Below are 26901 nucleotides of genomic sequence, written 5' to 3'. Positions count from 1 at the left end.
GGTTTTTGTAACAAAGAAATTTAGGCTCTACATTCTCTATGAGAAGGTGGTATTCTTTACGAAGGCAGAGGGACTTAGACTATTGAAGAAACAAGTTGTAGCTGCCTGATCATTTAGCAAAGTGGTTAATTACTCTGCAGGAGTTCGATTATGAGATTAGGAGCAAGCCACTGAAGTTGCAAGGTATTGTGGAATGCCTTGTGGATTTCAGGGAGCCAAATGAAATTCTGGCTAAAAGAAGTGATACCAAAGGTTTATTTGAAATTGGTATAGCTTCCTTCCCTTCCTGGTATATATAGCCATAACGCATTATCTATCTACAGGGGGATTTGGGGTTGCTCTATGAAAGTCTGAGAAGAGAAGATTAAGCTACAAGCACTGCACTTTTCAATTATAGTAGTTGTCTTGTATTGGAAAAGGAGTGGATGAGATTTATTGCCATTGCGTAGTAGTACCTGATGAGCTACCATTTATTCTAGAGGAATGCCATGACTTAGCATGTGGGAGACATTTTGCTGGACAGCTTACTGCCCAAAAAGCTCTCCGTGTTGGATATTGGTGGCCATCGATCTTGTAGGATGCTTTCAATTATATTAAGTGCTATGATGTCTACCAAAGAGAATATGCCAGGGAGAATCGTAAGCGACCTCTAAACCTTATTTTAGTTATGTTACCTTTCAAAAAATGGGGTGTCAATTTTGTTGGACCAATATACCCTTCATCAACTATGTGGAAGTGTTATATTATTGTAGCGACAGGGACTACTTTACAAAGTGGTCTGAAGCTCGAGCAACGATGAAGGATAAAGCTAAGGAGATGGCTGGTTTCATTGTGGAGCAAATGATTTGAGGGTTTGGTCCACCTGAGGAGATAGTGTCTGATCGAGGGACACACTTCCTGAGGAATAAGGTTATAGTAGCCTTGATGGAAGGTCTGAAGATTAAACACAATAAACTACCCTATATAATCCGCAAAGCAAATGGTCAAGTTGAGAGTATGAATAAACAACTTGTAGGGATATTATCTAAGATAGTGTCTGAAAGTAAGTGAGATTGGGATAAGAAATTGTATGTGGCGGTTTAGGCTTACAATATGACATTCAAGAGAGCTAAATGCCACACCCCGTTCAAGCTGATGTATGGGGAAGAGTGTGTCTTATAAAGATCCTCACAAAATTAACAAACAAAAAAGAGAAAATGTGGGATTTTATTGTAAAGGACAAATTTTAGGGTTCAAAATAAAAGATAAAAAACAATGTGCAAAAATTTAACATGTGTATACTACAAAGGATCTTCACTTGGCACCTTCCATGGAGCAACACACTTCCTACCTCATTGTAAGGTAATGAAACTTACTTTTTAAGGAACATTACTATCTTGTAGGAATTTTTACTTTAGTTTATATGGTTTTATTTGAGCATGTAGACTAAGTTTTAGATTGTGAAAATGTGTTTCCATCCACAAGTATGTAGACTAAGTTTTAGTTTGTGTAGATTTGTTTATATCCATAAGTAGGGAATGGTAGCGCCACTGGAGTCATTGACAAGTATATTCCATGTCATGCATGATGAATTCAAAAACCTTATTTATCTTGATTACCCATCATCTTTCTTCATTGAAAATGATCTATATTTTGTATTTGCATCATATGATGTTCCACCAAAAACACAAGTTTTGCAAGGTTGGAAGAGCTTCCTTCACTTGATCTCAATGGACTAACATATAATCTAGACAATGAAACCATCCAAGGCTTCAAGTTAGAGATTATTGAAAATATTCAAAATTCCATGAAGATTGGGAGGACATCAAGGAGAGTAGTTTATCTTGGTTCATCATAGTTCATGTTTTTGGATCAATATTTCAAGGAACATGTTTGCATAGAAGAAAAATAATGTGGTTGGTTAAGAGAATGCCATCTAACACAGTAATTAAAATATTCAGAAGAAAATTGTTGTTGGTTGAGAAAGTACATAATAATTAAAATATTCAAAAAAATTATTGTTTGTTGAGAAAGTACACAAGGATGATTTGTTTCTCTATAGATGTTTAGGGAAACTTCGTACCTTGTTATATAACATTATTAGGAAAACACTACATCTTTCTTTCTAGTATAGGAGATGGAAGAAGATAAAAGGTGCATGGATACCTTTGGACTTCGAGGAAAGCAATGATCACTCTATAGTGACTATCTACTTGGAGAATGAGGATTGAAAGTGTTTATCACACTAAACAAGAAACGGACATTGATGGATGTCAAAGAAGCACTCTAAAGCCTGTCGACAACCATGCATATAGGATCTCAATTTGAGATAAATTGCGAGTTGATTGGAAAAAGGATAGAAAGAGGGTGTACATGTGATGAGCTACCATAGGAGGGCATTGTAAGATTTTCAAAGCCTTGAACTTACCACTTTTATAAATCTTTTTCCATTTTCCTTTGAAGTGCAAAGAAAACTAGCATTCTTAGAATGACATCTTCCCTTGCACATAACTAAACTTACAATCATAATAAAGAGAGTTTAAAAAAACTAAAATTTCACAAGAAAATAATCAATAAATGACAAAAAATCATTGAGTTAGTATTGAATTTTTTAAATATAAGAAATTATCTATATTTATAAGGGCCTTATTTGATACATCCTCCTTTGGGATATTCCTAGATGTTTAAGTAGATGCACTAGTCTCTAGCTATTTTTTTGGTGTCCTAGGAGATCTTGTAGGGGAGGCCTAAGCTCCAATTTCTCTTTGTGGGGTCTTAAGTGGGATATTATATGATCCTTCTAGTGCCCTTTGAGAGGTCTTGTCATAGCCCTCTATTGGGAAATTTGTGGTGGCCTTTGAGCAATTTTCCTTGGACTTATTCTTTGTAGCTCCCCTTCAAGAGTTTTCCTAGTAGTCCTTTCTTGCGCAGGCATTGGGCCAATATCATAACCATGACTCTATTCCTTGTTGGCTCTTTTCTTGGTTACGCCAACCATTTTCTCAATGGTCCTCTGACTCCTCTTGGCAAATGTAGGATCCTTAGTCTTGCTTGTAGATGCATGATGCTTAGCTATTGTAGATGGCATCTTGGCAATTGGCTCCTTGGTAGGTGGCTTCTTGGTTGTGGCTAGCTTCTTAGAGTTGCAATTTGTTTCTTGGTTTCTTTGCACCAGTTTCCTTCTTGGTTATAGATGGCTTCTTGGTTGCAACTGGCTTACTAGCTATGGGAATTCTTTGAAGTTTTAGAGAATCTTGGTTAGCAAGGAGTTGAACATGTATTTCAAGAAGAACTTTGATTACCGATTCCCTTACCAGTCAAACAAAATCTTCTTTGTGGCAATCTCATATAAACTACAAACATAATATGATGAATATGAGAAATAATAGAAATATTTTTATCTTATGCTAAGAAACTAGAAACATACAATTATGGATTTATTCTCAAGCATGAACTTGCTTAAAGAAATATCCATGAATTCGCAATTACATTCCATCCACAAGGGGAGGTGTTTGACCATTGAGGGACTTATAGATTGTAAACATAAGTCTCCTTATCCTTTTTTCACATTGGAAAATGTTCTCAAGAGTAGCAAATAATTTTATTGAAAACCAATAGAGTATGCTTGTGACAATCATTTGAAGTTTATGTGGAATACACCACTAACAAAAAATTCAATTCATACTTATAGTTTAACATCCCATGGAAACCATTGAGGGAATTCATAACTCAAATTTTCCTAAAGTTGAGGTCCAAACTTTTTGATCTTGTTAGGTGGGAGTGTTACACCTAGATGCAATGAGATTAGACATATTATTAGAAAATTGATGACAAGAAGAGGTAATTATAAAATGCAAGTGGTCATTCTGAAGGTGGCTAATTGTCTTTGTGTGCCTTGTAGGGTTTGAGTTCTTTTTTGGTCCAAAAACCATTTTGCATGAAAAACAAGCAATGTAGATTATAGAAGTGAAAAATCAAGGATAAAATGGAATATAGCAATGGATTAACATACCTTTGAAGAACTAGGATTGTCGTGTCATTTATCTTTTTCCTGTGAAGAATATTGTGTCCTCAGGTGACATAGAGAGGTATTGTTGATATTTCTCCCCTTCAACATTAACAATAACTTGCACTAGAATCTCATTTAGCTTTTTATTATTTTCCTTCTTTAGATCCAGAAGCATATTTAACAAATTTTCTTCCTCTCATTCTTTATCATCTCCTTGATTATATTGTTGACCCTCGTTATTAGAAAAATTGTCCTCTTGTTCTCCATTTGCAAACCTATCATTTTCATCTTCCTTATCAATAAACTCCTCCTTTTGACACTTTTCTTAATCTTTGCTAGAAGTCACCTCTTCAATATGCACATCTCTATGAAAGGACTTCTTGGATTCCATGGACCTTCTAGTAAAATCAATGTTTAGTATTTCATAGGCCTTTCTATTAGCTATGTGAGTTGGCATAAGCAATTGGTCGAATCTATATCTATCAACTTGGCAATATACATATGCTTATCCATGATTGTGACTTTGTGTGCATGTGTGGCATGAAAGTAGCTATGTCCTCAATCAAGTAGTCCTCAATAGATTCTTGAAGACATGCTAGAGCACAACTTTGCCACCTAGCTCTTAAGGTTGTATCTATCACAAATGTCCTTCACAAGTCTAAGGTAAGGAACCTTGGGATGAGCTTGTCAAAGGACTTCTGTTTTCATGATTAGAATCATATTAGGCAAAAATGATGGATGTCTACATCCATCCATTAACTAAATAATATGAGGTCTAAACAATCTAAAATTATTATGAAAACCCTTACTATAGGCATAACCAACAAAAAGTTAGGATTATCCACACATGTTAAGGCACAAACAATAGTGAAAGCATGGGTCACAATAATTTTATCAAAGAATTGAGTAATGAAATTTTCTACGTGGTTTACTCCAACCTCTAAATTGGAGAGGTAGACTTTTACAAAAGGTATAAGTATCCTTTTATCATTAGAAAAATAAAATACTACTTGAGGACTAGTTGGTTACTACCTTGGGTTTGAAATTTTAGCTGCGGTATATGCCCCAAAGTTTATAAAAGCTTTTACTCATGTTAAGATGATAGGCATGTTTGAGCAATTTGTGCTCCCCCAAGGGCAACTATTGGGACTCAATCGATTTTGTTTCGCCTTAGAGCACTTGACCATCATCTAGGCTAGAAGGTCTCGTACAAAAGGTTCCCTCCTATGGCAACACAAAACTAGGGGGCTCTGATCGAAAATGGTAATTACACAATTGGTTCTACAATGGAGAAATAATGTGTATGTGTAGGATGTGATGAGCATCAAGAGCCCAAAATTTTTGGGCTAGATATTGCTCTTATGAAGAAGAAAGCAGAATTTTACAATTTTCTTTATGAGTAGAAATCCAGTGTAGCTATTATAAATATTAATACAAATGTTATGAAAGAATTGTCTTTGCTCTTTTTGTATTGTGCTTTAAGAAGACATGAAATGAACCCATTGATAATGATAAATAATGAAGTTGCTTTTGAACATCAAATAGTGTGTGTTAGTGTGCTATGTTTAGAAACCTAAAGAAAACCGTGTTCACATGAAAAGTGGACAATCATATTTTCCCAATGAAAAATGACTGATGGTTGGGTGGACCCTATAAGTTGCATACTTTCCAAATATGGAAAAATTTAGTGCGAGAGCTAGTTGCTGACTTTTCCTAGGGCTTGTTGTCTTAGAACACAATCAAGCACTATTTTAGGGAAACAAAGATGAGATTTGTCCTTGTGAATAGAGGGGTAGAGTCCATCTCCCCCTCCTCTCTCATTGACTATGAACCAAGTGTGGTGATTAACTCGTTCTTGATCTCAAATGCTTACAAAGTGATCATCCTGACTAAGTACTAGAATGCTAATAGAGACTGTTAGGTCTTAGGAACCCTCAGGTTGATCCGTGTGGATTGAGGTCAATCACTTCATTATGAGATAGACCAAGGGTTGCCTAGTTAGACTAATGTTTGATTATTCCTATGGAGTATGAATGGCAATAGCTGGGATGATAGACCCTAGATGACTACCAAGTGCTGCCTTGCGTATCAAGTGGTGAGTACATTATGCATGGTATCAAAGCATGATCTATTGATCTAACAATAAAGCTTTGACTATCAAGGACCCTTAATAGGACATTCTTAATAGGACATCCTTAAGCCAACCATACAAACCCACCCTTACCATGTCATCATAGAACCTTCTACAAGATATGCCATGTCATTGCTTGCATAATCGATGATGTTATCATGGAATATTCTAGAGGAACTTTAGCCACCCTCCAACACCTATAAAAGGAGGGGCTTACCATAGAGCTCCTTAGTCTTGACAATGCTAGTCTTAAGAAGGAGTCAAGACCTCCAAGTAAGTAAATTTGAGTTCCAATTCTAGTTCTTGTCTAATCATGGTATCTAGTCTTTTTGTGTCTTCCATTATACTCCTGTTGTCTTCCATTATACTCCTATTGTCTTGTCACCTTGTAATCTCGTAGTATGATATCTTGTCTAGTATTGTCTTTTAACTTATTCATCCCCCTTGAGAGAGGTCTTGTAATTTTGATATCTTGTATCCATACCTATGGTCTTGGGTTGTGGGATCCTTCATATCCTATCAAGTCATGTTGTCTAAGTATCTTGTTAAATTATTATTGTACCTTATGTCCCTATGTGGGGTTATCTTGTAATCAAAATTCTTGTAACAAATCTTACATCTAGTCTAGTCTCTCAAGCATAGTCTAGTGCTCCCATAATAGTTTGTCAAGACTACTTTCTAGCCCTACTAAGCACCATGGAGGCAACCCTTTAAAGAATTGTGGCCTCCCACAAATAGAACACAAATGAATGACAAGTGCAACTTCAAATAGAACACCCTATGCATCTAGGCCCTCCACCTTAAGAGATGCAAGACCATATCTGAGACTTGCAGAACAACAAAGGAAGTGATCAGATGATTCTGTGTGTTTATGAACCCCCAATAAGAGAACCCAAGATTAGCATGCCAGAGAAGTTCAATGGTGACCATTCGAAGTTCAGGGGATTCTTGCAACAAGTAAAGCTCTATATCTACATGCAACTAGGTAGGTATCCAGATGATGCTACCAAGGTGCGATTCATTGAAACTTTTCTTTGTGGTCAAGCTTTATCATGGTTTGCCCCAATCTTGGAAAATAGTATGCAAGTACTTCATAACTATGAGGCGTTTCTTTGCGAGCTCACTGCCAAATTTGGAGATGCAGACACTAGTCATGTAGCAGAATCAAAACTTCAAAAGAAGCTATGAAAGGTAACTACCCTGCCTCTGCTTACTTCATAAAATCCATCAATAGAACAATGAACATAAAACAATACACCATTTTTGAATGGAAATCAATCACATAGTATTCATCTTCAATGTCTTCATAGTTTTCTCTCTCAATCTCTCATATACAAATACATTGTTTTGATAGAGTTGGCTATCTCTGGCTCTCTCTCTCTCTCTCTCTCTCTCTCTCTCTCTCTCTCTCTCTCTCTCACAATAGTACATCATCTCCTCACTACAATACTCAATAATGACTCTCAATAATCCTACTTAGGTCGTGGATGCACCTCCCAAGAGGTATCTCTGATGCGAAGAGGCACTAGAGCCACTACAATGTCTCTTCATAGCTCACTACTGTCACTCTCACTTTAGTCTTCTCTTCAGTCTTCAGCAGCTGCTTCTTCCATTTGTTTTAGCTCTTTTGAACTTAGATTCATCCTTTCCAAAAGTTAGAAAACTTTTCCAAAGTCACACATACATTCTACAAAACACTTACAGAAGATTTACAGAATAGAACATAACAGGAACAGAGTAGAGACAAAACAGAGACAGAAACTCTACATAAGGTTTACAGATGGTTACACAAGGTCATTAGAGAACAGCAAATCCTCATAACTCATACTAAAACCATTCAAAACTATTAAAAAATATTCAATAAGCTTTAAAAATATTTCAACATTCATCAATCATCAATCCATGCTTCATACAGAAGACAATCAATACAAAACAAAAGCTATACAGAAGGTATCAGAACCAATCAGAACCTCAACAGAACCTATCAGAACATCACAGAGCTTCATATTTCTACTAAAAATCATCATGTACTTCTAGGGAGAAAGACTCATCTACAAAAGATTTTGGAGGATTCTGAAAGAATTGAAGACAGCACATCCATTCTAACAAAACAAGGTATTTACTAGGTAGACAAAGGGCATGAAAATATAGGACATCCAACTATTGGGAATCAATGTTCACATTGACATTCATACAAAGCTTTGGAATGGCCTTTTGATTGTTATGGGGATGCCTATGCATATATGCTAAGTACCAAGCAAAATGGGTTGTCAATCTCACTGAAGGATTTAGAGATTGTGAATATTGTTGAGAAAAATGGAGGTAATTTTGGTATGCTTAACTAGCAGTTGTCCAGTCCCCTGGAATTAATGGCCAATTAATATGTGGTCCCGTGAGAGAATTAGTTGAGCTCCATCCTATTCTTCTCGGAATCTGCTGATCAAATCCTTCATACCCATTAACCAACTGAGGGGGTTGAGAAATAGAAGTGGCAGGAGATGGAAGAGGAATAAGTAAAAGAGGATGAAGAGATGGATAGGCAAAATCATAAAATGAGAAATAAGCTAAAGGAGTGGCTGAAAATTTAAGTGAATTAGTTAGGAAAGGTGTCAATTGATAAGCAGGAAAAGTAAAAGGTATATGGATAGATGGATAAGGACATGGCGGAGAAGGGGAAAAGACTCGATCTTCAATGAAAGAACAATAGGTAAAGATTGGAATTTGAGGAAAACCCTGAGGTTGGAAAAGGAGAGATAAGATAGCTGCTGAATTGGATTGATAAAGGGAAAAATAAGCATCATAGCGATGGGCCATTTGTTGATAGTATGATAAGCTAGGAACAGAGGGACCTAAAACAAATCATCGATGGTAGGCATCAAAGAAGGATGAATCAAATGGATGGTTCTTGGAAAGATAAGCCAGGAGATCCACCCTTAGTTGGTTAGTGTTGTGCACATAAGTAGAAGCTGTATTCTGGCATTGGTTTAGGACTACATAATCAATCATTGAATCCCATGAAGTGTTAGGGCAAGTAGTCACTTTAGAAGAATAGCACTGGAACATGTCATCTATCCTCAACTCCAAATGGTTGACATATAAGGCAGCTTGTAAGACCACATCTCCCACATACCAAGCTAGATCTACATCATCTGAAATTAACAGATCACCTCGTAGATACATATAAGATAGTAACATGGTATCCGTCATCACGGAATCTTCAAAGACCATACGGAAAACTTCTGTCAGCAAATTAGAAGACCAAGCCCCATTCCAACCATCCTTTGGAAGAGGGAGATCCATCATTGAGAGCTTAATATAGAAGGCCAACTTCTGCAGATAGTGGACAAAAAAGGAATGGTCAGGAGGAACATACTCCTGAAATCGCTCAAATGTAGACCATAATAAATTCATCCTAGACTGTAATCTTTCCACTTTATCTTGAAATAACAGACATAATGTGGCCTGTCTTTGGAGAACTGCCAAGTCCTGCTGAGATATAGAAGGAATCATAGGGACACTGGGGCTTAGAGGAATGGACCGTGACTGTGCCAGTTGGTCCTGCACTGCTTAATCTCAAAAGCTTGGGATTCCAATGTATTATGAGTAGTCTGCAAAGCTGACAGTTTCGTATCTAAAAGAGTCTTAAAATCTTGAGCTTCTTTGGAAATTTTCTCTTTTTTTTCTGAAACTCTAGTGACCTCTGACTGAGCCTCTGCTAACTGAATTTTCAAAGAAGATATTTTTTCTCTCTGGGTCTCAATCATTTGTGTCTGCTGCTCCATCTGCTTAATCAGTTCGGCAAGAGTGTCTTTAGCAAAGACTAACTCTGTGGTTGCCTTATGCAATTGGTCTTTGGATTGCATCAATTCTTCATAGAAAGAAGCATATAACTATTGAACACAAGTTGTCATCATTGAGAGTTCAATAGAACTCTAGATGTTGTTACAAAGGAAAGGAATGGCATCCCCTGACACTAAACTGTTCAGCGAAGGAATTGATATTTCCAAAGAACCCTCTCGATGTGCCCTGGATAAGTTTATGCATGTGAGATAGGCAGGAAGGTCACTTCCAGAGGTAGCAGGAACTATTACTGAAGGAATGACTGGAGAAATTTTCTCTGCCATATGCTTCAAGCGCTTCTGCTGAATGACCAATGGAGGAGGGGAATCAAGATCCTCTACGTCAATGGGTTCTGAATCCTTTGAAGGTGGAGGGGGAGGGACTTGATCAGATGGAGGAGGAGGAAGCACACCCTTCTTAAGGCCTGAATATGTCAAGAAAGCATACAAATATGAACCATAAGTTACATTGGTAACATTCCCTCTTGTCACTTTGACAAAATGTTGGTCCATCTTCGTAAGAAGGTAAGTACTCTAGTCAATGGCAACCCCTTTTAACACCATCTTGGAAGCTGTGAAGAGCTCCTTGGACAAATAGTGGGATGGTGTCTTGGTAGGCATAAACCTGTCTTGGAGAAATTGACAGACTAGCTTCCAGAGAGGATCACTGATCATTGAGAAAGACACTCCTGAAGTGTTAATCACCTTCTTGACATCGAGAATCTCTTTGGTCTGCTTCTGTAACAGCTTGAGAATCTCGCCATTTGAGAATAACTATCTGGCTATAACAAAGGGTTCTCCTTTGTAGGGAAGAGACAAAGCCTTCCCTAGCCCTCTAGGTATCAAAGCCATGGAAGTACCATGAACCAAGCCCGATTTCTTACTGTATGATGCAAGAAACTCATCACATAGGGCTGGATTGTCTGGAATCAAAGGGAGTGAAGCAGCCACAAAAGTTGCAAGGCCAGCTTTCGCTATAGGCTCAAAAGTCAGTAGAGAAGAATAATCCCTACTGATCAATGGGACATAGTGAATAGGAGGAGGAGCTTGAGGCACCATTCAGATGGAATATACACACATCACAAACACAAACAATCGTAGTGAATGCCTGCAAAACGACAAAATAGCTATAAAAAAGAAATTGATCAAAATAAGCACACACAGATGTAGCTAAAAATTGACCACCCCAAACAACCCACATCGTAGAAAAAATTCGGCATGACCCCTACACATATGCGACTGAAAGCTTCATGCTCTGCAACAAGCAGGCACCCAAGACTCCGTATCAGGCAAAAAAAAGAAAACTACAGACCGCACCCGTAATCGTATTACACAATCAAGCCATAATACCTCAAAAACCTAATCAAGACATAACTAGAGCTTTGATAAACAATGTTAGCTTAAAGGACTGCAGGTACCCATCCCACGAAGCGTATTTATTAAAAAGGAAAAAAAGTGTAGTGAGGGAAATGATTTTAGTGAAGGGTTTATTTTAATAAATTATTAACAATGATTGAAATTTTATTAGGTTATAAAACTTAATAAGAAAATGATGGTTCATTTTTAAATTATTAGTTACAATTTATTAATGTGAAACGGTGCTTTTAACAAAACCCGGACTACGATCCCTAGACTTAGGTCTCTAAATGCATATTCATTGATTAAAAATTTAATGTATCTGAAGCGCTCTTCTCTTTTAGCGAGTGCATTTTTGTGACGACTGGTTTGTTTTTATTTAAAAAAATTAAAGTGTATTTGAAGCGCACGTAGCGCGTGCAAAGTGAACGACGGGTTGATTTTAAGTTATTAGAAAAATGTGTGTTTATCGCAAGCGTGCGTGGAAAAGTGGGTGAATAAAGTTCATTTTAACAATTAACTGTGGTTAAGGGATGACCAAAATAAATAAAGCACGAAAAATAGATACCTGGTAAGGGTGTGTATGCAAGAGACTGAGGGCGAACTGAGTAGTCCCAAATGCAAGGAATCCAACAAAAAAGCAAAAACCACTGACTCGAAAAAATAAAACACCTTAATATTAAAAAAAAAGACAAAATAAATATCAAAGTAATGTTAGTGGAATCACATTTGGTTTAGGCAATATTCATTAGTATTTGGGTGAGACTGCTATTAGTATTTTTAAAAAAAATTGTAATTTAGGTGTGTTTTGATTTTGTATTTTATGTTTTTTGTCTTTTCTTAGGTATATTTTTTATTTTAAAATTTTTGATTTATTAGAGTATCAATCAAACTTAATTGAAAATGAAACCATCGGGCTTCAATAATGGATTTGTAAAATTTTTAATTATTTTGTAATTTGGCAGCTTATTTTTGAAATTTAAAATAACTTTTTTATGAATTTAGATTAAAAGTTGATCAATTGGGTCCAAAAATAATAGGATAATCATGTGCCAAGGTTTTTTCAACTAATAAAATATTTCAAAAGTAGTGAAATGCATTGATGGAATTTTTTGTGATTTTTTTGAATTTAATTCTGATTTTTAGGGATTTTTAATGAGTTTTTCTCACTTTTTAGTGAATTTTAAAAGGATTTTAAATATTGTTAATTTTTTTGCAATCAATTCTTTATATTATAATCAGTAAGATCAGCCAAAAAATTTTCCAATTTAGGAAGGAAAATTTTAGTAAATTTTTTTGTTTTTAAATTGAATTTTTATGAAATCTTTAATGTTTTTAAGTGTTTTTATGTATTTTTAAAAGGTATTTATCTCGGGTTTGTGGAAAATCAAAAGAGATACTAGGACTGCGTGTGAACAGCTGTGTGCTCTTGGGGATGGCACGCACCACCACACGGAGAAGACCAAACGCGCGTCCTCGTGCGTGAACACCCGAGGGCAGCTCCCGTACGCACATGCACACCTGGACGCCCGTGTTGCGTGTGGAGGGTGGGGCTAGAATGGGGTAGGGGTAGGAAAGGGGGCTAGAAGGGGGAAAACTAGGGCTAGATTAGAGGGGGGTTAGGTTAGTGTGACTAGGGAAGGTTAGGTGATTGAGGGGGAGGGGAGTTAACTAGGGTAGGTTAGGTTAGCTAGGGCAAGTGAGGTGAACTAAGTCAAGGGACTAACTAAGTTAGTTAGGTTAACTACGTCAAGGGGACTAACTAAGTTAGTTAGGTTAACTAGGTTAATGGGACTAACTAAGTTAGTTAGGTTAACGAGATTAAGGGGGCTAACTAAGTTAGTTAGGTTAACTAGGTTAATGAACTAGGTAAGTTAGGGAGAAGGAGGGAGGAGGCGGAAGGGGAGGCGGAAGGAAAGGAGGAGGAGGAGGTGGCGAAAGATGGCGAGGAGGAGGAATGAAGGGTGGCGGTAGAGGAGACATCGAGGGGAGGAGGGAGCCGCGGAGGAGGAGGAGGAAGGAGCCGCGAAGGAAGGGGCCGTGAAGGACGATGGAGGGGAGAGGTGGCGATGATGGAGGGGGAGGCGAGAGGCATAGGAGGAAGAGGAAGGGGATGCGAAGGACGATGGAGGGGAGAGGTGGCGACGATGGAGGGGGAGGCGAGAGGCACAGGAGAAAGAGGAAGGGGCCGCGAAGGACGATGGAGGGGAGAGGTGGCGACGATGGAGGGGAGAGGTGGCGATGATGGAGGGGGAGGCGAGAGGCGCAGGAGGAAGAGGAAGGGGCCGCGAAGGGGAGAGCGTAGGAGGGAGGGCGACCCCATGACGTTTGACATGTAAGCGGTTTGTTTTTTTTTTGGTTTTTTTTCGTATTTTTAGTTTGTTTTCTCATTTATTATTATTATTATTAGTTTAATTTGATTGTGTTGTTTTGTGCTTATGTTAAAAAAAAAAATTGTGGTTGTTTCAGTTTTTTGTGGTTTTTCTACAAGTCTCGTTGTTTTTAATTTTTTTTTTGTTCTTGGATTTCTGTTTTGTCTTTTTTTTTTGTTTTTTTGTTTTTGTTTTGTGTTATTTTTTGGGGTGTTTTGTGTGTTTGTGTATGTGTGTGTTTTTTTTCTTATTTTCCCCCCCTTGTTTTTGTTGTTGTTGTTGTTTTTTTTTGGTGGCGAAATCCATTAAAAAGTGAGTGCACCCCTGTCCCGTGCACATGCACGGGGCGTGAGTAAAAAAATTTGCATCGGCGGGATCAGACGGGGTGGGGACGGCGACACGCGAGACACAGAGACACAGAGGCCACGGGTGCGTCCATTTAAAGCCAAAAATATGCGCGTTCACGTGTGACACGAGAGACACAGCCACATGGCAAGAGGAAGAAAAATTAATAAAACCCAAACCATACACTGGATCGAAAGACCGTAAAAAGGAAAAATGTACTGGGAGACAAGGGGAAGATGACATAAAACTGCAACATGGGTTTCGGTGTAAAATCAGGGTGTTCACATGGAAAAATCACAGAAAATGGCTCGAAAAATACATAGAGGATTAATCAGGTAGAAAGAAGGAAAAATGTGCCAAATAATGTGCCCGACAAACCTATCATGTCAACACACGGTTTTGACTGAGAGAGGACGCATTCACATGGAAAAAACCCAAAAATCGTACTCGAAACGGGATTCGAAAATTAATATGGAATGAGCCATACACTGGATCAGAGGATAGTAAAAAGGAAATATTTCTGAAAAAATATAATCGGTAGGGCTATCACATCAAATCTCAGTTCGGATGGGGTTAGAAGGCGTTCGCATGGAAGAAACAAGAAAATGACGCTAAAAAACACCAATGAAAATTAATAACAAAAATCCAAATGGCAAAACAAGGCAGAGAAAAAAGGAAAATTATGCAGGAAGGGGGGGATGGACAAGGCGAGATCTAGTCAGAATGGAATTCCAAAAAGAGTAGGATAGGTTCACATGGAAAAATGGCAAAACAATGCACGAAAAAGACACGAAAACTCGCAAAAATTAATAATGGACAACCCGTATAGCGAAAGGATAGGGTGTAAAAAGGAAATGTGTCCAGGACAAGGCTAGTATGTTAGAATATTGTTTTGAAGCAAGAAGGATGTGTTCACATGGAAATATATCCAATGAGCGGGAATTGCTTCAAAAATTAATAACTCAAAAACGGTAAGCCGGAACAAGGGGATGTAAAAAGGAAAAGTGTGGCAGTCAAAGGGATGAACAGGGTTATGATGTTAGATATCAAGTCTAGTGAACGTAGGATGTGTTCACATGGAAAAACATAAAACTGTTCAAAATGGGATAGCAGATGAATCGTAAGTCAGAACAAGGGTATATAAAAAGGAAAAATGGCTAGTGTGAAGGGACGAACAAGGCTATAAGGTTGGATGTGAGTCTCAGTGAACGTAGGGTGCGTTCACATGGAAAACCGTCCAATGTACAGGAAATGCGTCAAAAATTAATAACTCAAGAACCATCGGTCGGAACAGGGGTTGGTAAAAAGGAAAAATGGGTAGTTCGAAGGGACGAACATGGCTATAAGGTTAGATTTGGACTCCAGTGAATGTAGGATGCGTTCACATGCAAAACATCGAAACAAGGGATAAAGGAAAATAGGGAAGGAACGGCCAGAAGGGTGGGGGAAAGTTAAACGGGTGGGTGGGAAAGGGACCCCATGAGGGCAGAAAGAGGTCATGGCATATATGCATGATCAACTTGAGGCATATGCAGGGGGTATGTACATAAGACGCGTAGGGACATGTCCCCACACTTAAAACCTTAATGGACAGAGTAGATTGATCGACAAGGCCACAGACTTGTCAACCGACTGGACGCTGGCGTCCCCACACTTAAGACATCACATACACTTGCAAACAGAAAAGTAGGGTTAGGAACACTTGGCCCGTTTCACGTATGGTCAAAGGAACCGTCACTACTACAGAAGGGTTGGAGTCGGCTGCAGGAGAGGTACCACGGCTCACTGTAGCATTCAGCCAGCATGGCAGGGACCATGCAACAGCACCCAGGGAGGTAGCTGGTTGATGAAGCCCGTTGGGGGAGGTGTCATTGACAAAGGAGAGTTACGCAACTCACGGGCACTCAAGAGAAATGAAAGAATAGTCACTCGCCCCATAACTTACATCACTCGAGGTAATATTAATGGGAACCCAGATCTCACACCCGGTTTAGGATTCGACAAGGGGGTGGCGCAGAGGGAGTATGCCAGGGTGCACAATTGATGGTGCGCATCAGTGCATCCAACCCCGTCTGGCATAGGTGCAAGCAAGAAGGCCAGGGAGCCTTGCAATACCATGTACATAACAGAATGACGTGTCCTGTGCTGTTTGCAGAGACCCATCCCGTGGGTGCATAGGGAAGCAGAAACGTACCTGACGCCAATTGTTGTAACATCCCTCAATCCTCACCTCTCAATACTTGATTGAAGAACCATCCATCACACTCAACCCACCCTCTGTCTCACGCTCTGTTGAAAGATACAGAGGGTAGCCCTTCCTGAAACCCATTGATGTAATCCTTACTGTCACTTGTGCAGAGGTTGTATGCCTTATGCGCATTTGATGGTGCAACTGTGCATCCCGCCCTGTGTCGGCATACAATGCAAGAAGGAAGGCCAGGGATCCTTATGGTGCAGTGTACACAAACCGATCATGCGTTGTGCGTTGAGAGGCCCATCCCGTGCGTGCAACACTCCATTCACACATCTCACCTCTCATGTGATTTGAAAGGAAAAATTGGTCACTCACCCCACCCTCTGTCTCATGCTCTGTTGAAAGGTACAGAGGGCAGCCCATACTCACGTCCCCATCCTGTTAGGATGAAAGCTCATATCACTCAAGGGGTTGGTGATGAAGATCATGTCGGCTGTTGTTGTCAGCAGGATATTGAAGACGAGGAGTACCTAGGGAGGCAACCAACAAGTCTTGTACTTCAATGATTTGTAAGAAAGGTGGTATGTTAAGAAGGACAGATTGATTGATATTGCAGAGACATCGCGCCAAGGGAGGTGGCTTCAAATTACTTACTGAAAAGGTGCGACTGGTGAGTCAGCTATCCTAAACTGCAGGGCGTTACCACCTTTTCCTCAGTCAGCTTCCCGCCCAAGGGTGTTGCCACCTTTTCTTGGAATGAGGCCTGTTATGACAGGGAATTTCTTTTTTTTTCTTTTTTTTTTCGTTAATAAAGAGAATGGTAGAAATACCATGTGTTAGGACCAACCTCGTCACCATTGTTGGATCAGATGAGAAGAGAACAAGGTCGGGTTGAGAGGTATCTGTGAGGGGCTAACAGAACGAGACCGCCTCATGAGGAGAATCATAAGGGCTATCAGAAGCACGAAGAGAAGGATGGTGCGACACCCAAAAGGGAGAGGATAGGTCGACTGTGATTGTTAAGATCCCCAAGGAGGGAAGTACTTCTTCAGACGATAGCCATTGATCAGAAAAGGAGCATCACAGGTATCAACGGTCTGCACCTGAACAGAGCCATTAGGATTGACAGCAAGTACCTTGTATGGGCCCATCCACCGTTGTTGAAGCTTGCCAAGAAACTTGCCAAATCTTGAATCATAGGCTAGGACAAGATCACCTTCTTTGAACTCCTTGTACTTGATGAAACTATCATGATAGGCCTTGCGTCGCGCTTGAGTGGTTTCCATGCACTATAGGGCCATCCGCCGTATCTCATCTAAGCATTCCAAGTGTAGGAGGCGGCATTGCAGTGACTCATCATCTCCCAAGGATTCTTTAACTGCCACTTGCAAAGAGGGAAATTCCAATTCAACAGGGAAGATGACTTCTATACCATACACTAGCTGGAAAGGGGTCTATCATGTAGCTACCTTATGGGAGGTTCTGTATGCCTAGAGGGCCTCTGTAAGTCAATCGTCCCAGTCGCAACGATGTGCGGCAATCGTTCTTGTCAGGATTGAGCAAAGTATGCGATTGGTGATTTCAACTTGGCCATTGGTTCTAGGATAATAGGGAGTGGACTTGAGATGGCGGATCTTATACAGCTCTGTCAGCTCCTCCATGATTTTGTTAAGGAAATGAGTATCTTTGTCACTTACCAACTCGAGGGGACTACCAAAACGGGTGATAATATTCTTGTACATGAATAGAGCTATGCTGTTACGATCATCCTGCTTCAAGGCTTTAGCTTCACACCACTTTGTGACATAATCCCTACATACTAAGATGTATCTGTTCTGCTTCCGTCTGGTGGGTGGATCAATGGGACCCACAAAATCAATCCCCCACTTCTCGAATGGCTTTAGGGGAAGAATAGGTTGTAGTGGCATGGCACTTGTTTTGGTGGGTTTCCCCATTCATTGACAAGTCTACACATATTCAAAGTTTCCCATTCTTCTTAGCTACTATCACAATGGGCAAAACCCATTCACTATTAGCCACGGGATAAATGAACTCGGCCTCAAGAAGCTTCAATAATTCAGCCTTCACCAGAGCAGAATAATTAGGATTCATATGCCTTTGTCTTTGCCTTACAGGTTTGGCATCAGGCTCTAGATCAATATGATGTTGGCATACTGTGGGATCAATCCCCTTTAGATCTTTATATAACCAAGCAAACACGTCTAAGCTCTCCTTTAGTAGATCTCGCAGGACCACTAGTTCTTCTTCTAGAAGATTGAGACCCACTTTCAGGTGGCATTCGGTACCATCAATATCCAGGAACGTCACTTGTCTTTTACCTTCCACTTCACGAATAAATGTCCCACAGATTGCTTTTGGATAGAGGTTTGACTCTTTCAAGGAAGTAGTGTCCTTGTCTGTTGTTTCACTAGAACCAATGTCCTCCTTCTGAACAGATGACTCATTTTTCTATTGAGGTTGCTGGAAGGATATCAGAGCTTTGTTTGCTTCTGTGTAAGTGGTGATTTCTTCTGGACTTAGGGATTCATCTTTAGAGGATGCATCCAAGAATGTCACATAGCACGTACCTTCTAGAAGTCATGTCTTTGATAGTAAGATCTAGGAAGGCATTAGCCACATCTACGTCCTTTACAGGCTCTGGGCCTTATTGGTCTTAGTCGCTGTTGTAGGAACAATCCTTAATCCACGTCTTCTTATCAAGATGATTTTGAATTTCTTTCGGCAGCTGGGAGACAGCATCAACAACTGTCAGAATGTTAAGTTTGGTTTAAAAGTGTCTAGGTCTTTTACCAAATCATATTCTTTAATAGGATACACGGGCTTCTCTAGCTTGTTGGGAAATGGGGCTGCACCCATTTTCATCTTTCCTTTGTCTTCTAACAATGGCAGCATCAACACTTCTTCTGTTTCTGGATGTGCTTTTGCATTGTCTATCTCTTGGACCTTTGGTCCTGTTTCTGGGACTGTCTCTATGACTCCTGTGTACTGCACTGTTCTGTCCTATACTACTCTGTCTCTCTGTTGGTAGGTTGAACTTCATAGTCCTAGCAGGATAATTATTTTCGTTTTGAAAAACTGATTCCTTCTTCTTGGTGCGCGTGATAGCCGCAACTTCCAACTTTACCAAATTGGAGGCAGGCTCTTGTACCTTCTGTTGGCTATCAGTGCCATTGGCCTTCACAGGGGCTGGACTTGGATAGTCCTTTGCAGTGTGGCCTTCTCCTTTGTATCGATTGTATAAGGGCTTGTAATCCACAGATCTTCTAGGGTTTAGACAATTTGGGGAGATATGACCCTTTTCTCCACACCTATAACATTCCACCTCGGATCTCTGACCACCGCCAGACTGTCGTCCTCTGTAACTTTGAGAGGGAAACCTCCTTGGACCGAAATTAGGACCAAATTCCCTAAGCTTTGCTCCAATATCCTGGGTCGTCATTTTGGATTATAGCAAGTTGAATCTTGCATTTTCATCCTTTTGTCTTCGTTCATACATCTCTTTCAGAGAGCAAATATCCTCCATATGGTTCTTCCGCAAACAGTAGGAACAAAAGGCTCTAGGAATGGTTGGTTTTCGGGTACATTCAGTGGCTAAATGTCCCGCTTGATGACACTTTTTGCACCATGTATTAGAGCGCATCACATCTCTCCCAGGTCCCGTAGGGGTGGATATATTGACTGCATTCACCTTCAGCGTCTGTAGCTGCTTTGTAATCACATCCATAAGCTCTTTCTTGATACTTGTAACTAAATTGGATAAGTAGTCCTTCAGATTTTCACCTCCTGAAGTACTTGTAGTAGGGTTTTGGGAAGCTTCTGTAATAATTGCATACACTGGTTGGGTTAATCCAGAAGGTTCTCTGTTCTGGTTCTGATTCAAAGCTCCTGTTGAGACTTGGGGTTGTTGATTCTAGCTGGTAGGGTTCCACTGCTGTTGAGTTGCCATTGGAGGAACTGTTTGAGGCCACTGTTGTTGTGGTTGAACCATCATTTGAGGCACTATCGTTTGTGGTGACCACAGTGGATTAGGTGCATTATACTGCGGCACTGTTTGCATCTGGGGATAGGGGTAGGGAATTGTCCCTGGGATTGCATTTGATGGGTATACCATTCATGGCATGGGAGGAGGTAAGACTCCTCTTCCTGGAGTCATTGACAACCTTGCTTCAACTTTGTCATACAATCTTGCACCTTCCACTGCAGCTTGCAGATTGACTGGTCTTCTCAATTCCACAAACTTGCGAACTTCTGATTGTAGGCCTCTGAGAAACACTCCTTTTTGGATACCTTTGTCCAAATGATGGTTAGTCCATCTCTTCAGGATGGATTCCATTCGTGAGAGATAACCTTCTACTCTTTCTCCAGAGGACTGACTTAGGTTCATGAACTCCTCTCGCATCCGCTCTTCAAAACCTTCATGCCTAAATTTAGCGAGGAAGGCCAACTTCAAGTCATCCCAAGTGCCGAAAGTTCCTAGTGCTTGTCTCTCATACCACTGAAATACCACGCCCTTGAAAGTGATGGGGAATATTACCCGATGGATTCGACCTTTTGACAAAAACCCCTCCAACATTGGTGAACCCAACGTGAAAGGTCATCAGAAGAAGGAAAGACAACATGGGAGAATCTTCAAATACATTCTCCAGTGATGTTTTGCAACAGTTGGTGCAAAATATGAATATGCTTATGCAGGTACAACAACAACAACAGGTGATGCAAGCTTCAACTCAAACATAAAGTGCTATGATGAATGCTTTGCAAGCAGTTGAGCGTGAGGGGAAGCTATTCAATGGCAGGAATGTATCTGCATATGTATATACCTATGCTCAGAAGATGGAATTATTTGGGATGGCTCAATCTGCATGGAGCCGATATTTTATACGTGTTACTGTTCATGAACTAAAAGCACGGATTACTGAATTATACTTGCAGGATGTAGACTAGGTAGCCTTCAAGAAGACACTCAGGGAAGAATTTTACATTGAGGACACCAGTTTGATTACACACAAGACTTTTCAAGAGTGGGTTTTACAACCCAATAAGGGTCTTGTGGCTATGGAATTGTTAAGAGAATTTGAAAGTCAATTTGAGCAGTTGGATCTTGCAGAACAGCAAGCTCTTGCAAGTCAGAAAATTGAATTGTTTCTATAGGCAGCTAATCTTGAGCTTTAAGAGAAGCTTGATGATTTGCTAGAGGATCAGACTACAGAGACAGGTTTGAAAATAGAGTGGAGACATGTCAAGGAAGTTGTTACTGCACTTGTGAAGAAGCATAGAAGAAGAGAAAGATTGCATGTCTCTAGCTTTCCCACCGTTGCAGGCAAGACAATTGATGTATCCAGTAAGCCACCTACTTCTATGGCTAACCCTATGGCTGTACCTGCTATTGTTCCCTCTTATAGGGAAGATGTCTTAGATGAATTGGTCAAAGGCATGCAGGATCTTCAATTGAAGGTTGCAAAATTGGACGAAAAAGGACAATAGGAAAGGGAACGGGCAGCAGCCCCTAAGCCTGGAAAAAGATGTATGTGGTGTGATAGTCTGCAGCACGCGAGAAAGGATTGTGCTGCCTATCAGTGGGCCTTGGCACGACAGCTTATCTTTTGGAAAGATGGCAAGATCCATGCACAAGAAATGGGATTGCCTCTTGCTTTGAATTTTGGAAAGGGAGGTATGCAGAAGTTGTTGGAAGACTTGGCTGTCCGAAATGCTTATGCAGCGGTACATGCTTCTACTTTTGGTCTACAGTTGGATAGAATGCATGGCCAAGTGATGGTTGGTCCAAAGGCTGAAATATGGACACATGCTTTACATGCAGCTGAAAAGAGAAAGGTCACTGATAGTGAAATGTCTCATGCAGGGCAAGACATTCGTGGAATCACCAGTAGATGCATATTCAATGTATGCATATTTAGCAAATGTACAAAACATGGATGTACTTGTGGAAGAAAAATGAAAAAGAGATGAAGATATTGCAGGGACATCTAAAAGAATGACAAGAAGAAGTGTGGATCAGCCTAAAGCTGCAAATCAACCACCTCCCGAGCATGTTATGGAAGAGGTCAGTCAGGAGAAAAAACAGGATAACAAACAAGAGGGCAAAAATAAGGGTAAGTAGCCAGGATATAAGTTGCAATTTGACATTAAGACAACCACAGATCTTAAGAAGGTTCTCGAAGAATGGATCTTAAACAGTCGGGTGGAATTTACCTTGGGAGAGGTGCTTGGTATTGCCAAGCGAGAATTTCATGATGAGATCATTGACATAATTAAAAGGAAGTGTCAGTTTCTTGGTGATACTACTAGTGCATTGCTGCAATTTGAAGAGGAAACTGGTTTGTTGGGTATTCGGGCTGAATATGAGCATGAAGTAAGTACAGGATTGTCTATGCAGGATGCTACTAATCAATGGACAACATGTGGAAAAGAGAAGAAAGTGGCTGAAAATGCATTGTCTTGTAGCAATATGCATGATGGAGTAAGGCAAATGCAACAATATGGAGAAGAGACTCTAGGATTTATTCCTCGAAGTCACTACATAAGAAATCATTGGGCTAGAGCTACCACTGAAATGGTAGTGAAAATAGGGGAGCATGAAACTCCTTGTGTTACTTTACTTGACCATGGGTCTGAGATAAGTGTCATTGAGTGTGGATTGTATGAAAATGGTGCATGGCCTATAGACACTGATCATGGTTGGCGAATGAGGGCTACAAATAATTCATCAATGGAGCTCTATGCTGCATGTCCTAATGTAAAAGTGATGATTGGTGATGTACAAGAATAGCAACACTTCTTTGTGCAAGATAATTCCTCATATGCAGTGATTTTGGAACACGCCTATATTACAGGTGTGCGTATGCAAACAAAGGTGCTTGATGATGGTTCTGCTTATGCAAGAGTCAGAAGCAAGGATGGGAGAAAACCAGTCCAATTTCTTACTATTTGTGTTAATCATCCTAGAAATCGGGATACGCTTCGAGAGTCTCCTTTGGTTCCAAATGCAAGGGAATTCAAAGACATGGATTTTCATTCAGCACTGCTGTAATGCGGGGCTATAGTAGTGTTGTTCAGCGGCATGTACTCGCCTCTTGATGAAATGAAGCATGTATTTACTATTGGTAATTCTCAGTTTATAGCAAATAGTTCATCTTGGTTTAAGCCTATGGAAGCTATGTGTAGGGCTGAACACATAACTATGAAATGGGCTACTAAGAAACTGAGAGCATTGGGGTTGTTAGATAAAAATGATGGCATTTCAAGCATCTTTTATGGGCTGAATAATACTGACGCTACGGCTGAAATTTCAGCAACTATACATGTAGAAAATGAGGCTGAAAACAGAGTGTTGTCAGTATGTTCTTTGGATATGTATGATGTTATAGCATTGTTTGCTCAGCAGGAAGGATTACAATGGGCTGAAGCACTTGTGGAGACAAAGTATAAGATAGTTGAAAAAAAGGTGAAACCAATTGCTTTGCCACTTCCACCAAAGAGTGAGGGTATGTAGGAAAAAGTGTCAAGGCAACCAAGCTTATGGGATCCTAAAGATATAAGTCATCAGCTTACATCTGAAACATTATAGGAATTGAAAGTTGGTGTAGAAGGGTTTCTTTTGCCTGCTAAGAGAGACTGTTTTATGCGGATGTTGGCTAGACATGGGAAGGCATTTGCATTTCAGCCAAGTGAAATTGGTTGTGTGGATCCAAATGTTGTCTCTCCTATGGTCATATTTACTATGCCACATGTACCATGGAACTTGAGGCCTATTCTAGTGCCTAAAGCTTAATTGCCAAAGCTAATGGATTTGCTAAATGAAAAGATTCACATGAAGATCTTTGAGCCTTCTTCAGCCCCGTACTCGAATCGTTGGTTTACTGTGCCCAAAAAGAATGGGGCTTTGAGATTTATTCAAGACACGCAACCGGTCAATAAAGTGACCATAAGAAATGTGGGTGCAGGTCTTGTGGTTGATGAATTTGCAGAGGATTTTGCAGGCAGAGCGATCTATTCTTTGGGTGATCTTTACTCGGGTTATGATCAGTTTCAGCTTGCAATTGAAAGCAGGGATATCACAACCATGAAGACTCCTTTGGGGTTAGTACGGATGTGTACTCTCCCACAAGGTGCAACAAACTCAGTGGCACACATGACAAATGCTATGAATAGGGTACTCAGGGATTTTATACCACAATTGACTATGCCCTTCTTGAATGATGTTCCAATCAAAGGGTGTGCAGTGGATGAAAAGAATGAAGAGATGGATGCTCATGGATGCAGCCACTTTGTTGCAGACCATATTGTGGATTGTGAGAGGATTTTGACACGTCTGGAAGAGGTGCATTTAACTCTTTCTAGAAAAATTTTTGTCTTTGGAGTTGACGAGGTTTTGATTGTTGGGCATATGTGTGGGCCTTATGGGCGAAGGCCATCACTAGCAAAAATAGACGGGTTTGATAGAATGCAAGATGTATGCATGAATGTATCAGAGGTGCGTAGATTCTTGGGTGCATGTGTGTTCTATTTGATATGGATTCCTCACTTTGCACATGTAGCCGATGTTCTTTATCAGCTTCTAAGGAAAGGTCAAAATTTTCATTGGGAAAGGAAGCATTAGAAAGCAATGAAGAAATTGAAGCAAATCTTAAAATCTGCTCCAACGTTGAGAAAGGCTGACTATTCACATGGAAAGCCTATCATCATTACTATTGATACAAGCCCAATCGGGATTGGATGGGCAATTGGGCAAGATGATGAGGAAGGACAAAGATATGCAATTCACTTTGGTGCTAAAGTATTGACTGAACGATAGAGAAGATATCCACAGGTTAAAAGGGAATTATGGGGAATTGTGACAACCCTTAAATGTGATAAGGAGTATTTTATGGGTGCTCATGTAGTCATTGAGACCGATTGTTTGCCGGTATTGGGTATGATTACTAGTTGTGCTACTCCGGACATTGCTATGCTCTGGTGGATTGCATACATCAAATCTTTGAACCCTGAATTTCAGCATATTGTAGGAAGAGATAACCTAGTGAGCAGACATGTTATCTTGAGCACGTTATGAGAATGAAGATGGGATGATGGATGAAGAGGAAGGAGATTACTTTCTTATGGCTGAAAATGATGTTGTAAGAGTGAATTTAGCAATGCAAGGTGTTGCTACAGCATTAACAGAAGCTTGGACAACATAGAGAAGACACTTTAGATGTTTTGTATCTTGTGTAGAAGTGTTTCTGGAAGACAAATATACAGGAGATTGGCTGAGAATTGGTCAATACCTCAGTACATCAAAGAGAGATGAATGGTTAGATGAGGAATTTAAGAAAATCAAGAGGAAAGCCTATGGTTTTTTTTAAAAAAGATGGATACTTATGGAAACATGCTAAAAAGAAACAAGGTAATGCCATTGCGAGCTTTGGGTGACAGAGCTTCACAAGTAAAAGTAATGCAAGAATTTCATGAAAGCTTGTGGGCTGGTCATAGAGGTGTTTGGGGTACTTTTACAAAGATCAAAGAAAGATATTGGTGGCAGGGTATGTATAAGGATGTTGCTCACTTTGTGGAAACATGTACGACATGTCAAATGTATTCATCTGTGAGACATCGGGATGGATTGCAACCCACATATCCATTGTCTCTTCATTTTAAGTGGGCGGTGGATTTGGTCACAATGCCTACAAGTCTTTGGAAAATGAGGTATCTTGTGCTTGCTCGTGAAGACTTGACTAATCAAGTGGAAGGGAAACGTTTATGTACTAAGACAACAAATGCTGTGTGTAATTTTCTCTTAGAAGAGATATTTTATCGGTATGGCTGTCTGGAAAAATTACAGTAGATAGGGGTGAGTTGGATGCAGATGAAGCTCATGATTTCTTTGCACGGTTGGGGATAAAGCTTGCTTTAACTTCAATCTATAACCGTGAAGGAAATGGAAAAAGTAAAAGAGGTCACCCACCTATTGTGAAGGCATTGGCAAGAGCATGTGGAGAAAAGGTAAAAGAGTGGCCACGATTGCTCCCTTATGCTTTATGGGCCGACATAACAATTCATAGTGTTGTTATAGGATATATGCCTGCAGAATTGATGTATGGTCAAAAACCTATCATGCCGATAGAAGAGATGACAGTCACATGGAGTGTGTTACCTTGGGAGAAGGAGTTGAATCGAGAGGAGTTGTTGGCCTTACGCATTAAACAATTGGAAAGAAAGTAAGAAGACATAGAGGCAGCAACTGCAAAGTTAAGGGCATCAAGGATACAGAACAAGAAACGGTTTGACAAAAGCATAGATTGAGACCAAGAACCATACAAGATGGGGATTGGGTATTGGTTTATGATAGCAGTTTAGATAACCAGCATAGTGCCATGTATAAAGTTTCCAAAAGATGGTTTGGACCCTATGTGGCCTATAGGATAGGTGTTTGATAATGCTACTTATGCATTAAATGAGTCGGATGGGACAACCATCAAACTTCCGATAGCAGGGAAAAGAATCAAATTATTCAAAAGGTGGGAATCTACTACCTATGAGTTTTCAGAATTGGAAGAAAATAGTGGTCCTGATACAGGGGCTAGCCAGGAAGATATGGAAGATGAAGAAGTAAAGGATATGGTTGCAGAGGATGAGGAGGACTAAGAATCCGGTGACAA

This window comes from Lygodium microphyllum, chromosome 23, assembly GCF_053477565.2.
Source record: "Lygodium microphyllum isolate KBCC chromosome 23, Lygodium_microphyllum_v1.1.10, whole genome shotgun sequence".
NCBI classification, from domain to species: domain Eukaryota; kingdom Viridiplantae; phylum Streptophyta; class Polypodiopsida; order Schizaeales; family Lygodiaceae; genus Lygodium; species Lygodium microphyllum.
The sequence above is the reverse complement of the archived record's forward strand: the minus strand, read 5'-3'. Positions refer to the sequence as shown.